Genomic DNA, 16,330 nt, shown 5'->3' with positions numbered 1-16,330 from the left:
TCATTAATAACAAGAATTGGGAGAGTGTGATTGAGGCATATACACTGTTGATATAAAATAGGTAACTAGACCTTCCCAGGTGGCGCTAATTGTAAGAACCCACCTGCCAATGAAGAAGGCATAAAACATGCAGGTTCGATTCCTGGGTTGGGAAGATCCCTGAAGGAGAAAATGGCAAATCCACTCCAATATTCTTGCCTGGAAAATCCCAAGGACTGAGGAGTCTGGCAGGCTATGGTCCATGAGGTTGCGAAGAGTAGGACATGTTGAGTAGCTGAGCATGCATGCGATGAGAACACACTGTATAGCACAGAGAGCTCTCCTTAAGGCACTGTGGTGACCTAATGAGAAGGAAGTCCAAAAGGGAGGGGATACACTTATATGTAAGGCTGACTCATTTTGATGTACAGTAGAAACTAACACAACATTGGATAGAAATTATATCCATTGTCTTATAAAGACAATGTGAATCCACTGTAACTCTCATAATATATCATGTGAAGAAGTTTAAAATGATTCAGCTACTTTGGAAAACTAGTTTTTTATTCTGAAATGCCTTATAATGTCTTAATTTTCCTATAAAACTATGTCTCAGTAAGTATTAGGATTTTATCCAAGAGTATAAGAAGGCATACACCCACAAAGAAATTCAAACTTATAAAGGCAGATACTTAGATAAACAAATTGTGATATATCCACATAATGGGACACTACATAGAAATAAAAACTGAACAAAGTACTAATAAAACTTAAATGAATCTCTAAAACATTGTATCAGAAGTAGATCAACTTTTGAATAGCAGAGTAATGGCCTCCTCAAACCTACTCCTCCACAAAAGCAACAGAAACAGGACAACGTGGTCAAAATTGCTCTTTCAGAATTCTGTATATTAACAAAGGCTTGTGACAATCCCATGAGTGTTTTCATTCAAGTAAAAAGTCAGAATATTTCTTTTTAAATTTTTTTAATTATTTTTTTTTTATTTTACAATACTGTATTGGTTTTGCCATACATTAACATGAATCTGCCATGGGTGTACATGTGTTCCCCATCCTGAACCCCCCTCCCACCTCCCTCCCTAGCCCATCCCTCTGGGTCATCCCAGTGCACCAGCCCCGAGCACCCTGTATCATGCATAGAACATGGACTGGCGATTCGTTTCACATGTGATAATTTACATGTTTCAGTGACATTCTCCCATATCATCCCACCCTCTCCCTCTCTCACAGACTCTAAAAGACTGTTCAATACATCTGTGTCTCTTTTGCTGTCTCACATATAGGGTCATCATTACCATCTTTCTAAATTCCATATATATGCATTAGTATACTGTATTGGTGTTTTCCTGTCTGGCTTACTTCACTCTGTATAATAGGCTCCAGTTTCACCTACCTCATTAGAACTGATTCAAATGTATTCTTTTTAATGGCTGAGTAATATTCCATTGTGTATTCCACAGGTTTCTTATCTATTCATCTGCTGATGGACATCTAGGTTGCTTCCATGTCCTGGCTATTATAAACAGTGCTGCTATGAACATTGGGGTACATGTGTCTCTTTCAATTCTGGTTTCCTCGGTGTGTATGCCCAGCAGCGGGATTTCTGGGTCACATGGCAGTTCTACTTCCAGTTTTTTAAGGAATCTCCACACTGTTCTCCATAGTGGCTGTACTAGTTCACATTCCCACCAACAGTGTAAGAGGATTCCCCTTTCTCCACACCCTCTCCAACATTTTTTTTTAATTTAATTTAATTTTTTTTCTTATTTATTTATTTATTTTTTAAATTTTATTTTATTTTTAAACTTTACATAATTGTATTAGTTTTGCCAAATATCAAAATGAATCCGCCACAGGTATACATGTATTGCTTGTAGACATTTGGATAGCAGCCATTCTGACTGGTGTGAAATGGTACCTCATTGTGGTTTTGATTTTCATTTTTCTGATAATGAGTGATGTTGAGCATCTTTTCATGTGTTTGTTAACCATCTGTATGTCTTCTTTGGAGAAATGTCTATTTAGTTCTTTGGCCCAATCTTTGATTGAGTTGTTTTTTTTTTTTTCTGGAATTGAGCTGCAGGAGTTGATTATATATTTTTGAGATCAATTCTTTGTCAGTTGCTTCGTATGCTATTATTTTCTCCCATTCTGCAGGTTATTTTTTCACCTTGCTTAGATTTCCTTTCAGAGAAGGTGATGGCACCCCATGCCAGTACTCTTGCCTGGAAAATCCCATGGATGGAGGAGCCTGGTAGGCTGCAATTCATGGGGTCATGAAGAGTCGGACACGACTGAGCAACTTCACTTTCCCTTTTCACTTTCATGCATTGGAGAAGGAAATGGCAATCCACTCCAGTGTTCTTGCCTGGAGAATCCCAGGGCCAGGGCAGCCTGGTGGGCTGCCGTCTATGGGGTCACACAGAGTCGGACACGACTGAAGCGACTTAGCAGCAGTAGCAGCAGATTTCCTTTTTTGTGCAGAAGCTTTTAATTTTAATTGGGTCCCATTTGTTTATTTTTGGTTTTATTTCCAATATTCTGGGAGGTTGGTCATAGAGGATTGTGCCGTGATTTATGTCGGAGAGTGTTTTGCCTATGTTCTCCTCTGCTACTGCTACTGCTGCTAAGTTGCTTCAGTCATGTCCGACTCTGTGCAACCCCAGAGACGGCAGCCCACCAGGCTCCCCTGTCCCTGGGATTCTCCTGGCAGGAACACTGGAGTGGGTTGCCATTTCCTTCTTCAAAGCATGAAAGTGAAAAGGGAAAGTGAAGTCACTCAGTCGTGTCCAACTCTTCATGACCCCATGGACTGCAGCCTACAAGGCTCTTCCGTCCATGGGATTTTCCAGGCAAGAGTACTGGAGTGGGGTGCCATCGCCTTCTCTGATGTTCTCCTCTAGGAGTTTTATATTTTCTGGCCTTACGTTTAGATCTTTAATCCATTTTGAATTTATTTTTGCGTATGGTGTTAGAAAGTGTTCTAGTTTCGTTCTTTTACAAGTTGTTGACCAGTTTTCCCAGCACCACTTGTTAAAGAGATCATCTTTTCTCCAGTGTATATGCTTGCCTCCTTCGTCAAAGATAAGGTGTTCATAGGTGCGAGGATTTATCTCTGGGCTTTCTATTTTGTTCCATTGATCTATATTTCTCTCTTTGTGTCAGTACCATACTGACACACTATCTTGATGACTGTGGCTTTGTAGTAGAGCCTGAAGTCAGGCAGGTTGATTCCTCCAGTTTCGTTCTTCTTTCTCAAGATTGCTTTGGCTATTCTAGGTTTTTGTATTTCCATACACATTGTGAAATTGTTTGTTCTAGCTCTGTGAAAAATACCATTGGTAGCTTGATAGGGATTGCATTGAATCTATAGATTGCTTTGGGTAGTATACTCATTTTCACTATATTGATTCTTCTGGTCCATGAACATGGTATATTTCTCCATCTATTAGTGTTCTCTTTGATTTGTTTCATCAGTGTTTTATAGTTTTTTATATATAGGTCTTTAGTTTCTTTAGGTAGATATATTCCTAAGTATTTTATTCTTTTCATTGCAATGGTGAATTAAATTGTTTCCTTAATTTCTCTTTGTTTTCTCATTGTTAGTGTATAGGAGTACAAGGGATTTCTGTGTGTCGATTTTATATCCTGCAACTTTACTATATTCATTGATTAGCTCTAGTAATTTTCTGGTGGAGTCTTTAGGGTTTTCTTTGTAGAGGATCATGTCATCTGCAAATAGTGAGAGTTTTACTTCTTTTCCAATCTGGATTCCTTTTATTTCTTTGTCTGCTCTGATTGCTGTGGCCAAATCTTCCAAAACTATGTTGAATAGTAGTGGTGAGAATGGACACCCTTGTCTTGTTCCTGACTTTACGGGAAATGCTTTCAATTTTTCACCATTGAGGATGTTTGCTGTGGGTTTGTCATATATAGCATTTATTATGTTGAGGTATGTTCCTTCTATTCCTGATTCCTGGAGGGTTTTCTATTTGTTTATGTGGTTTATTACTTTGATTGATTTGTGAATATTGAAGAATCCTTGCATCCCTTGGATAAAGCCCACTTGGTCATGATATATGATCTTTTTAACATATCGTTGGGTCCTGTTTGCTCGACTCTTGTTAAGGATTTTTGCATCTATGTTCATCAGTGATATTGGCCTGTAGTTTTATTTTTTTGTGGCATCTTTGTTAGGTTTTGGTATTAGGGTGATGGTGGCCTCATAGAATGAGTTTGGAAGTTTACTTTCCTCTGCAATTTTCTGGAAGAGTTTGAATAGGATAGGTGGTAGCTCTTCTCTAAATTTTTGGTAGAATCCAGGTGTGAAGCCGTCTGGTCTTGGGCTTTTGCTTGTTGGAAGATTTCTGATTACAGTTTAAATTTCCATGTTTGTGATGGGTCTGTAAAGATTTTCTATTTCTTCCTGATTCAGTTTTGGAAAGTTGTACTTTTCTAAGAATTTGTCCATTTCTTCCAAGTTGTCCATTTTATTTGCGTATAGTTGCTGATAAAAGTCTCTTATGATCCTTTGTATTTCTGTGTTGTCTGTTGTGATCTCTCCATTTTCATTTCTAATTTTGTTGATTTGATTTTTCCCCCTTGGTTTCTTGATGAGTGTGGCTAATGGTGTGTCAATTTTATTTATCTTCTCAAAGAACCAGCTTTTGGCTTTGTTGATTTTTGCTATGGTCTCTTTCTTTTGCATTTATTTCTGCCCTAATTTTAAAGATTTCTTTCCTTCTACTAACCCTGGGGTTCTTCATTTCTTCCTTTTCTAGTTGCTTTAGGTATAGAGTTAGGTTATTTATTTGACTTTTTTCTTGTTTCTTGAGGTAAGCCTGTATTGCTATGAACCTTCCCCTTACCACTGCTTTTACCGTGTCCCACAGGTTTTGGGTTGTTGTGTTTTCATTTTCATTAGTTTCTATGCATATTTTAATTTCTTTTTTGATTTCCTCTATGATTTGTGGTTATTCAGCAGCGTGTTGTTCAGCCTCCATATGTTGGAATTTTTAATAGTTTTTATCTTGTAATTGACATCTAATCTTACTGCATTGTGGTCAGAAAAGATGCATGGAATGATTTCAATTTTTTTGAATTAACCAAGGCTAGATTTATGGCCCAGGATGTGATCTATCCTGGAGAAGGTTCCATGTGTGCTTGAGAAAAAGGTGAAGTTCATTGTTTTGGTGTGACATGTACTATAGATATCAATTAGGTCTAACTGGTCTATTATACCACTTAAAGTTTGTGTTTCTTTGTTAATTTTCTGTTTAGTTGATCTATCCATAGGTGTGAGTGGGATATTAAAGTCTCCCACTATTATTGTGTTATTGTTAATTTCCCCTTTCATACTTGTTAGCATTTGTCTTATATATTGTGGTGCTTCTATGTTGGATGCATATATATATTTATAATTGTTAAAATATTTCTAAGAGTGAATTTTGTGGCTTTTTTCTTTTTCATTATTCCCAGTCTCTCTCCCTACCTGCAGATGAGTGTGTGTTCAGTCACTTAGTCATGTCCTACTCTTTGTGACTCTATGGACTATATTCTGCAAGGCTCCTCTGTCCATGCAATTTTCCAGACAAGAATACCAGAGTGGGTTGCCATTTCCTCCTTCAAAGGATCTTCCCGACCTAGGGATTGAACTTGTGTCTCCTGCATCTGCTGCATTGGAAGATGGATTCTTTACCATTGTGCCAACTGGGAAGGCCCCCTTACCTGCAGAGCAGCCTGGAAAACTTGACTTATAACAGAATGGTTGTGCTTGCTGCCAAACTACTTTAAAATTCCCACAATTTTTTACATGTAAATTTACCTCCACAAAATTGATTTAAAGATAAGGTTTGCTTTCCTCAGAGTAAAGCAGATCAAATTATTCACTGGGTGTTTGTTTTTGTTCGGTTGCTCAATCATGTTCAATTCTGTGGCTTGGTGGACACACCAGGTGTTTGATACAATGGGTGTTTAATACTGAGTTACAGCTAATAAATAACAATATATGCACAGTGTTAGGAATTTTCCCTTAGTTAGATAAAAGCTAGTCAAAGCTAAGCATTGAAATCTTGATAGCAAAGGACAGGTACATGGCAATCTGCCATTCCCTGCATTACAACAGAAGAATGTCCATGTCACTGTGCATCTGCCTGGTCACTTTCCCCTATCTGGGGGTCTATGGTGGGCACAATGCAGGTAATATTGACCTCCCGCTTGTCCTTTTGTGGATCCAACGCCATAAACCATTTCTACTGTGCTGATCCACCCCTCTTAATGTTGACATGTTCTGGCACTTAGATAAAGCAAACTACCTTGTTTGTGTTCACAGGGATTAACCTCACAGGTTAATCCTACTCACCATCCTCATCTATGTTTCCATTTTCATCTCCATTATGAGGATCCATTCCAGTGAAGGGCAACACAAAATCTTCTCCACCTGTGATTCCCACCTGACAGCTGTCTCTATGTTTTATAGAGGTGTGTATCTGAGATTAGCAAATGAGTGATCTGTTGAACAAGATAAACATTGTGGCACTGACTTGTACTTTTGTGAGTTTCATGCTGAATCCATTTATCTACAGTGTTAGAATGTGAAACAGGGTTTGAGAAGAGTAATTGTGAAAAACCTTGGTATAAGGGAGAAAAGTTCTATTTCAACAGTCCCCCAATGTAAAAATAGTCCCCAAAACAATCCAAAAGTGTTCTTTGCAGGTCTGCCTGAATGCAATTCTCTGGAAAAACAATAATAATTTATAAATATGGAAACTGTAACTGGGAAAAGCATTTGGAAATGATGACTGGTGAGAAATACAACAGCAGAACAGCTTTTATGATTATGTAGGATCACAGTTTTAGTCTCAAGAACGCATTTCACTGATTACTTAGCAGATACTTCTTCCTTTCTCTTCCCAGGTCAGTGATGTTGAGGATGCCTGAGCTACTCTTACCAGAAAAGTGACATATATTACAATGTGTTTCCTGAATGGAAAAATTATTTACTTTCACATGGTCTATATATTCATGTGGTAAATAAATACTGATAAATATATATAAAGAGAAGGAGAAAGAATGAAAAAACTGGCTTAAAAATCAACATTCAAAAAATAAAGATCATAGCATTTAGTTGCATCACTTCATAGCAAATAGATGGGGAAACAATGGAAACAGTGACAGACATTATTTCCTTAGGCTCCAAAATCATGTGGACAGTGACTGCAGCCATGAAATTAAAAAAAACACTTGCTCCTCGGAAGAAAAGCTATGACAATCTTAGACAGTGTATTAAAGAGCAGAAACATCACTTTGACTACAAAGGTCCATATAGTCAAAGCAATGGTTTTTCTAGTAGTTATGTACATATATGAGATCTGGGCAATAAAAAAGGCTGGGCACCAAAGAACTGATGACTTTGAAGTGTGATGCTGGAGAAGATTCTTGAGATTCCTTGGGCAGCAAGGAGATCAAACTAGTCAATCCTAAAGGAAATCAACCCTGAATATTCATTGGAAAGACTGATGCTGAAGCTGAAGCTCCAATATTTTGGCCACTTGTTGTGAAGAGCTGACTCATTGGAAAAGACGCTGATGTTGGGAAAAAGTTGAAGGCAGGAGAAGAAGGGGACAATGGAGAGTGAGATGGTTGGATGGCATCATCAACACAATGAATATGAGTTTGAGAAAACTTTGGGAGATGGTAAAGGACAGGGAAGCCTTGGCATGCTATGGTCTATGGGGTTGCAGTCAAACATGACTGAACGACTGAACAACAATATACACTTTCCTTTAATGAGACCTAATTATCTTCTCTAAAGAATCTCTAATTCTGACTTTTTCTTTCTTACAGGACATTTGGTTTATATTTAAGTCTACTTCTTGGGAATACAAAACAATATATACTTCATTATTTCAACATATAGTTTAGTATTTCATAATTTTAAATGTTTCCATTATTTGTTTAATCTGTTTCTTTTAGACAAGGCAGATTCCCCTCTCAGTAGGAGATACCCTTTCCTGATTTAGAATTTTCCTTTCTTACAGAAGAGTTTTATATCATATTCTGGATCACTTGATACTCTTTGAAATTGATATATATTTTTAAAATCATAGTATAACAACATTCATAACATTAAACAAAGCATTTTAGTACATCACTTCCTTTTAATATTTAGGAAGTTTTTAATTTACCCTCTTGAAGAAAATATTACAATAGTCAAGATATGAAAGTAACCTAAATGTAAACTGACAGAGACTACTCAGCCATAAAAAGAATAAAACAATGTAATTTGTAGTAACATGAATGGACTTAGAGATTATCATAGTAAGTGAGGTAAGTCAGACAGAGAGACAAATTATCACATGATATCACGTATTGGTGGGATCTAAAATATGGTATAAAAGAACCTATTTACAAAACAGAAATAGGCTCACAGACTTTGAAAACAAACCTATGGTTATCAGAGGGGAAAGGTGACTGGGGGGTGGGGCGGGGGTGTGGGTAGTGAATTAGGAGTTTGGGATTAATATATGCACACTACTATACTAAATGTAAAATAGACAACCAACAAGGACATACTGTATAGCACAGGGAATTCAGTATTCTTTAATAACTTTATAGGAAAAGAATCTGAAAAATAATAGATATATGTATATGTAGAGGTAAATCACATTGCTATACATCTGAAACTAACACAAAATTGTACTTCAACTATTAATATGCTCCAATATAAGATAAAAATTAATATATATAAATACAAACTATATAATAAAACAAAAGGTAAAAAGATTGTTCCTGAATGTCAATTTTAAGAACATAATATTATTAAATTGCAATGATGCATATTTATTTTTGCTCTTTCAGGAAACATCCCCTTTTCAAGTGAATTCTTTTGAAATGAAAATACATGCTTTTTATCTTATTTGTTTGTAATTTTGTAAGATGAAATATTTAAAATAGAGTATCTTCATGTATACTTTAATTATGCATGAAATGTTTAATTAAAAGGGAGACTCCAGCTTGGAAAATATGATTCTCCAGCTCTAATGAGCAGAAAATCACCACACTTCTGGCATGGCAAGAGGGGAATAATAAATGACTTCAATTTAAAAAAGGAAAGAAAATATTTATTCATATGAATTATTGTTTTTGATCATTTACTATGCTAATATACATTTCCAAAATGCTACCCTTGCTATTCTTTATACTTCCTCCTTTTTGAATGTAGTGATGTGTGAAATCACCACCAGTAACCAGTTACTCAAGTTCTCCTGAATCCTCAACATGATTGTGAGTGTTCATTCTATTGTATGATGTGTGAATATAGTAGATTACATTTAACATAGAAAACATTGATCTGTCAGACCCTATTTGTTGGAACTCACTTTAATTTTTTACTTCTTCTCAGTGTCATGGTGTGTTAGGTACCTGATGATGATATTTAGGCTTGAGGAAATGAAATAAATAAAATAAAATATAAAATTCTTTTGGGCAAGTTTTGTGTTGAACAGCAAACTTCTCAATGAAATATAAATTTGTTTTCCAGATCAAAACATTGTGGACAGAGATTGATATTTACTTGCCCTGATCACCCAGTTGACAATTACCAACAAATTGAAGAAATCAACCTATTCAGAGCACAATATTTTTAAGGTGGGGGTGATAACAGAAGCTTGTATTAGAAGAAACCTGAATAATCATGGGGCTTCCCTAGTGGCTGAGACAATAAAGAATCTACCTGCAATGCAAGAGATGCAGGTTCCATCACTGGGTCAGGAAGATGCCCCTGGTGAAGAAAATGGCAACACATTCCAGTATTCTTGCCTGGAGAATTCTGTGGACAGAGGAACCTGATGGACTACAGCTCATGAGGTCACAAAAGAGTCAGACATGATTTAATTACTAAAGAACATAGATAATCGTGCAGCTCAATCCTTTTATAGGACAGATTTTCAACCTCTGCTTTTCCTAATTTCACATTGAAATTATAACAATGCATAAGAAAGAAGAAGTGAAACCGTTAGTTGCTCAGTTGTATCTGACTCTTTGCTACCTCATAGACTACAGCCTGCCAGGCTCCTCTGGCTCTGAGATTCTCCAGGCAAGAAAACTGGAGTGAGTAGCATTCCCTTCTCCAGGGGATCTTTCTAACTCAGGGATCAAATCCCTGTCTCCTGTACTGCAGGCAGATTTTTATTGTCTGAGCCACCAGGGAAGCCCACAATAAACAGAAGTTCTTTAATTTTATGACTTGTGATCTGGATTATATTGAAAGTAGGCTTTTTGTTAGTTTGGTTCTTGCTTATGAAACAAATGATTGTTTACTGTGGGAAATTTGGGCATGGGTTAATAAACATTGTTTATTGTTTCTTAATCCTAGTATACTATAAAATTATCATAATGCATAAACTGATGATTCCTTTTCTCATAAAAAACTATATAAAATGGTATGTCTTTTTTTAAAAAAACTGTGATATTCATTTTATTGTATGTATACATTCTAATGAAAAATATGTTGCATGAGAGTCAAATTCCCCTTTGTGATCAGAGCCAATTCACCCTTCCAGGGGTTCTAGTTACAAACGTCCAGCCATTGGACTGTCAGGCATCTGCCTGTGCCTAAGCGAGTACTTAGTGCAGGTAGTCCTCACTTAATACAGAGCTGTGGTCACTGAAATCCACCAAAAGCAACGACACATTTCTAGGTTCCATGGTTTCAATTACAGGAGATATGCAAAGTGAGGGCTGCCTGTATTAATATATCATTTGTTTTCTCCTTGGTTGGATCTCCTTGCAGTCCAAGGGACTCTCAAGAGTCTTCTCCAAAACCACAGTTCAAAGGCATCAATTCCTCTGTTCTCAGCTTTCTTCACAGTCCAACTCTTACATCAATACATGACTATTGGAAAAACCATAGCCTTGACTAGTTGGACCTTTGTTGGCAAAGTAATGTCTCTGCTTTTGAATATGCTATCTAGGTTGGTCATAACTTTCCTTCCAAGGAGTAAGCGTCTTTTAATTTCATGGCAGGAATCACCATCTGCAGTGATTTTGGAGCCCAAAAAAATAAAGTCTGACACTGTTTCCACTGTTTCCCCATCTATTTCCCATGAAGTGATGGGAACAGATGCCATGATCTTCATTTTCTGAATGTTGAGCTTTAAGCCAACTTTTTCACTCTCCTCTTTCACTTCCATCAAGAGGCTTTTTAGTTTCTCTTCACTTTCTGCCATAAGGATGGTGTCATCTGCATATCTGAGGTTATTGATATTTCTCCCAGCAATCTTGATTCCAGCTTGTGCTTCTTCCAGCCCAGCGTTTCTCATGATGTACTCTGCATATAAGTTAAATAAGCAGGGTGACAGTATACAGCCGTGACGTACTCCTTTTTCTATTTGAAACTAATCTGTTGTAGAAATATCTAATTTGTACTATCCTAAGCCAAAGAATTGATGCTTTTGAATTGTGGTGTTGGAGAAGACTTTTGAGAGTCCCTTGGACTGCAAAGAGATCCAACCAGTCCATTCTGAAGGAGATCAGCCCTGGGATTTCTTTGGAAGGAATGATGCTAAAGCTGAAATTCCAGTACTTTGGCCACCTCATGCAAAGAGTTGACTCATTGGAAAGACTCTGATGCTGGGAGGGATTGGGAGCAGGAGGAGAAGGGGACGACAGAGGATGAGATGGCTGGATGGCATGACGCACTCGATGGACATGAGTCTGAGTGAACTCCGGGAGTTGGTGATGGACAGGGAGGCCTGGCGTGCTGCAATTCATGGGGTTGCAAACAGTTGGACACGACTGAGCAACTGAACTGAACTGAAGACAAAATTCTGCTTTTGCTTTATTGACCATGCCAAAGCCTTTGATTGTGTGGATCACAGTAAACTGTGGAAAATTCTGAAAAAGATGGGAATACCAGATCATATGACCTGCCTCCTGAGAAATCTGTATTCAGGTCAAGAAGCAACAGTTAGAACTGGACATGGAACAACAGACTGGTTCCAAATTGGAAAAGGAGTATCCCAAGGCTATATTTTGTCACCCTGCTTATTTAACTTATATGCAGAGTACATCATGCAAAATGCCAGGTTGGATGAAGCATAAGCTAGAATCAAGATTGCTGGGAGAAACATCAATAATCTCAGATATGCAGATGACACCACCCTTATGACAGAAAGTGAAGAAGAACTAAAGAGCCTCTTGATGAAAGTGAAAGAGGAGAGTGAAAAAGTTAGTTTAAAACTCAACATTCAGAAAACTAAGATCATGGCATCCAGTCCCAGCACTTCATGGTAAATAGATGGGGAAACAATGGAAACAGTGTGAGATTTTATTGTTTGGGGCTCCAAAATCACTGCAGGTGGTGACTGCAGCCGTGAAATTGAAAGATGCTTGCTCCTTGTAACAAAAATTATGACCAACTTAGATAGCATATTAAAAAGCAGAGAGATTACTTTGCAAAGAAAGTTCTGTCTAGTCCACCTGATGTGAAGAAGTGACTTTTAAAAAGACCCTGATCCTGGGAGAGATTGAAGGCAGTAGGACAAGGGGATGACAGAGGATGAGATGGTTGAATGGCATCATGGAATCAATTGACATTGATTCCTACTCAAACTCATGAGGAAAGCCTGGCATGCTGCAGTCCATAGGGTTTCAAAGAGTCAGACACAACTGAGCAACTGAACTGAACTGAAGACAAAATTAAAAGCAAAAAAAAAAAAAAAAAACAATAAAGATGGAATTTGTCTACCAGAAATTAAAATACATTTAAAATCTACATTAGTGATAAGAATTTGATTTAAAATGCATATACAACTTGGTCAAAAATAGAAGAAAGAGACAGAACTGGATTCATAAATGTACAATGAAAGATAATATCACAAATTAGTGGGAAAATAAGGGAATGCTTAATAAAAAGTTGGCTGAAATAGGTTACAATACAGGGAAAACATTGTTTGATATATTTTCAGCATTTCTTTGTTTTTCTACAATTAATATGAATTATTTTTGTAATGAAGTTAAAGTGTGATTTAATTGTTAATATTCACTGCATTAAAGTGGTGTTCACCAAAAATAGTATTTTTAAAATGCAAACCTTATACTATCAAATGAAATTCAATGTTAAGATTTATATATAGCAAATAATCCCAATTTTTTATCAATTATAATAGTATATGTACATAAAATTATTGAGTAGGAATATTTAAAAACACAAAGAAAAATCATTCATTGGTTTAGAACACATAACTCATAAAAGTTATTTCTTCACATCTGTTTTTATTTTCTAGTCATTTTTAATGAACATTGTTGTTTTATAATCTGGAAAATATATTCATAAAATACAGTCAAAATATACCTTCCATGTATCAAAATTGCCTACTTTACATGGAAGAACAAGACAGTTCTATTATATTACCAACAAATTAAGCTGAGTAAATGCAGATCATTTATGGCAATAACCTGGTCAGTTCATCACCCCCAATATCTCACCCAGTATTTGCTGTGTAATAAGGGGTTTAGCTGGTTTCTCAGGTGGTTCTAGTGCTAAAGAAAACACCTGCCAAAGCAGGAGAAGTAAGAGATGTGGCTTCAATCCTGGGTCAGGAAGGTCCTCTGGAGGAGGGCATGACAACCCACTCCAGTATTCTTGCCTGGAGAATCCCATGGACAGAGGAGCCCATTACATCACAAAGAGTCAGACACAACTGAAGTAACTTAGCGTGCACACAAAAGAGGTTTAACAGCTTCAATATGAATTGGAAAGAGAGAGAATTTGGAATCAAATTGCCTTGTACAACTAAGTGGCTGGATGACTATGGGCAGGTCATTTAGTCTCTCTGTGTATAAGAAAGTAAAGCTTATAAATGGAGATGATCATTTTTTCACTTAGTTAATTTGTTAGAATTTAATGCATAATGACATAAAAGTGAGAATTCAAATATAATTGTATTACTTATGATTATTTTCATACATGTTGATGCATACTCTCAAGAATTTCTAAGGTGATTTTCACCCAAAGACTTACAAAGTACAAAAACATAAATCACAAATAGAGGTCAATAAGTAGAATGTTAAAAAATGAGAGACTCCAAATAGGTCAACCATTGGATTAAGAGAGTTGCAAAGACTGAGTTTAAATTTGGGTCCTGAAAGTCACAGTGGTTTTCAAGACTATAAAATTTAGGCAAAATGTTAAGTACTTTACAAGATTTTAAAACACATTTTCAAACTGGATATAAATCTTGACATCAGAATATTCTGTTGGCTAAGAGTGAAACAAAGCTCTTTGCTTAACCAAAAGAAGAGATTGCTATATGTTATGTCCCAATGACTAAATGATCCTTATCCTCAAAAAAAAAAAAAAAAAAAAGGATCTGGAATTCTATCACAGTTAAAGCTCTGTGTTACTCATTTCTAATCTCTAAACCACAAGGCTGTCATGGACATTTAGTCATATCAAATGAACAGATGCTTAAACTGCAATTTTATGAAAGATTTCTCTTAATCAATTGCTGCATGGCTTGGCTCACATCCCTGTTCCTCATACTGTAGATCAATGGGTTCAACATTGGGCTCAAAAAACTATAAAAGACTGCAAATATTTTGGACTCCTGTATAGACTTCTCAGATTGAGGCCTCAAGTACATGCAGAAGAGGGTTCCATAAAATAGAGTGACTATTGCCAGGTGGGAACCACAGGTATAAAAGGCTTTGTGCCTGCCTTCCACAGAACAAATCACCAAGATAGGTGCAATGACGAAAACATAAGACAGGAGAGTGATGAACAAAGAGCTTGAGAGAGTGAAACCAGCAACCACAAACATTGCTATCTTTTTGACATAAGTGTCAGAGCAGGCCAACATTATCAGAGGAGGATCAGCACAGTAGAAATGGTTGATCTCAAGGGAGTCACAGAAGGACAAATTAAAGGTCAGCAGTGCCTGACAGAGACCATTGAGGAATCCACAAGTATAAGGGACTGTGAGTAGAAAGATGCAAAAAATCCTTGGACATCCTGGTGCTGTGATGTAGAGGGCTGCAGATGGCTACATAGCGGTCCAAGGCCACTGAAGCAAGGAGATAAAGTTCAGTGATCACGAGGGCAATGAAGACACTGTGTGAAGCATCCAGCATAGGAGATGGTCTTCTGGTCTGAGAGGAAATTGTGCAGCATATTTGGAGTAACATTGGAGGAATAGCAAAGGTCTACAAAGGAGAGGTGGATGAGGAAGAAATACATGGGAATCTGGAGGTGGGGATTGGTCCTGATCAGCAAGATCATGCTCAGATTTCCTGCCAGTGTGATTAGGTAGATCACCAGGAACACCCCAAACAAGGGTTTTCTGTAACACTGGGTCATCTGTGAGTCTCAGGAGAATGAATTCAGTCACTACAGTGTGGTTAGGGAAAGAGATATTCTCATCCCTTAAAAGCTGAAAGTGGTAAAGTGAAGAATTCTGTCTGATCTTGATTCTGCATTTATTCCATTCTTTTGTCATTTACTTTTGATCTATTTCTCTATAAGGAAATTACTCTTCTCAACCAGTGCATCAGAGCATCTATGTAAATATTTGCACCTTATCTCTTTGTGATATATCTTTCTATATATGTTGGAAACACACACTCACAAACTCACACATTCCCTTTTCCTTTCTTATTTGTAAATCATGTATACACATACAAAATTAAACCTGTTTTCTTGGAAAACTTCACATTCGGTATTTTTTTTTTCAAATTCGGTGAAAAAGAAAGCCAAAAGAATGAAAACTAGGTCTGGAAAGCAGCAGGTCAGTGGCATCATTCAAATGGACAAATGGAGGATGCAGTTTCTACGGTCCCTGCAGCTCTGATACCTTATTTTCGACACACAATAGAAGACATGTTCACTCCTGAAACCCATACTTGTCTGGCTTAATTTCATTCAGAAGACGTTGAATTAGTAGATGTATCTCTTAACATATGGCTAAGAAGGTACAGAATGAAGAATCATTCTTTCTGCTTTTTAAATTTACCCACTCATTATTTATGGAGGCGTAATTTTTTTTTTTCTTGTTCTAACTTCTGGGTTACATGAGTGAGCAACTTACCTATCATTGTGAAGCACATATTGTAAGCAAAGTAATAGACATTGAGCACATAGACAAATGTTTACAGCAGCATGTCACTTGGAAGAAAACACTATGAATAAAATTAAAGGTGGAGTGCTTTTAGATGGTCATTCAGAGAAAGCCTGAGAAGGCAGAATTTGAACAGTAAACAAAGCATTCAAATATCTGAATAGGAATTTGTCTCCATTATTTTTTAAAACTGACACACTTCAGAACATATTTGT

General features: G+C 36.9%; 2 pseudogenes; one reads left to right on the top strand and one right to left on the bottom strand.

The window, feature by feature from the left end:
- Positions 1-5,965: 5,965 nt before the first annotated feature.
- Positions 5,966-6,749, top strand: LOC147346489 (olfactory receptor 5M1-like; annotated as a pseudogene).
- Positions 6,750-14,483: 7,734 nt separating this feature from the next.
- On the bottom strand, positions 14,484-15,497 carry LOC147346488 (olfactory receptor 5M10-like; annotated as a pseudogene).
- Between the last annotated feature and the right edge of the window lie 833 nt (positions 15,498-16,330).

Source organism: Bos grunniens, chromosome 23 (genome assembly GCF_055505025.1).
Source record: "Bos grunniens cultivar Pamir isolate PY7600 chromosome 23, Bosgru_T2T1.0, whole genome shotgun sequence".
Classification (NCBI taxonomy): domain Eukaryota; kingdom Metazoa; phylum Chordata; class Mammalia; order Artiodactyla; family Bovidae; genus Bos; species Bos grunniens.
Note: the sequence above shows the minus strand (reverse complement) of the source record. Positions and strands in the feature narration are given on the sequence as shown.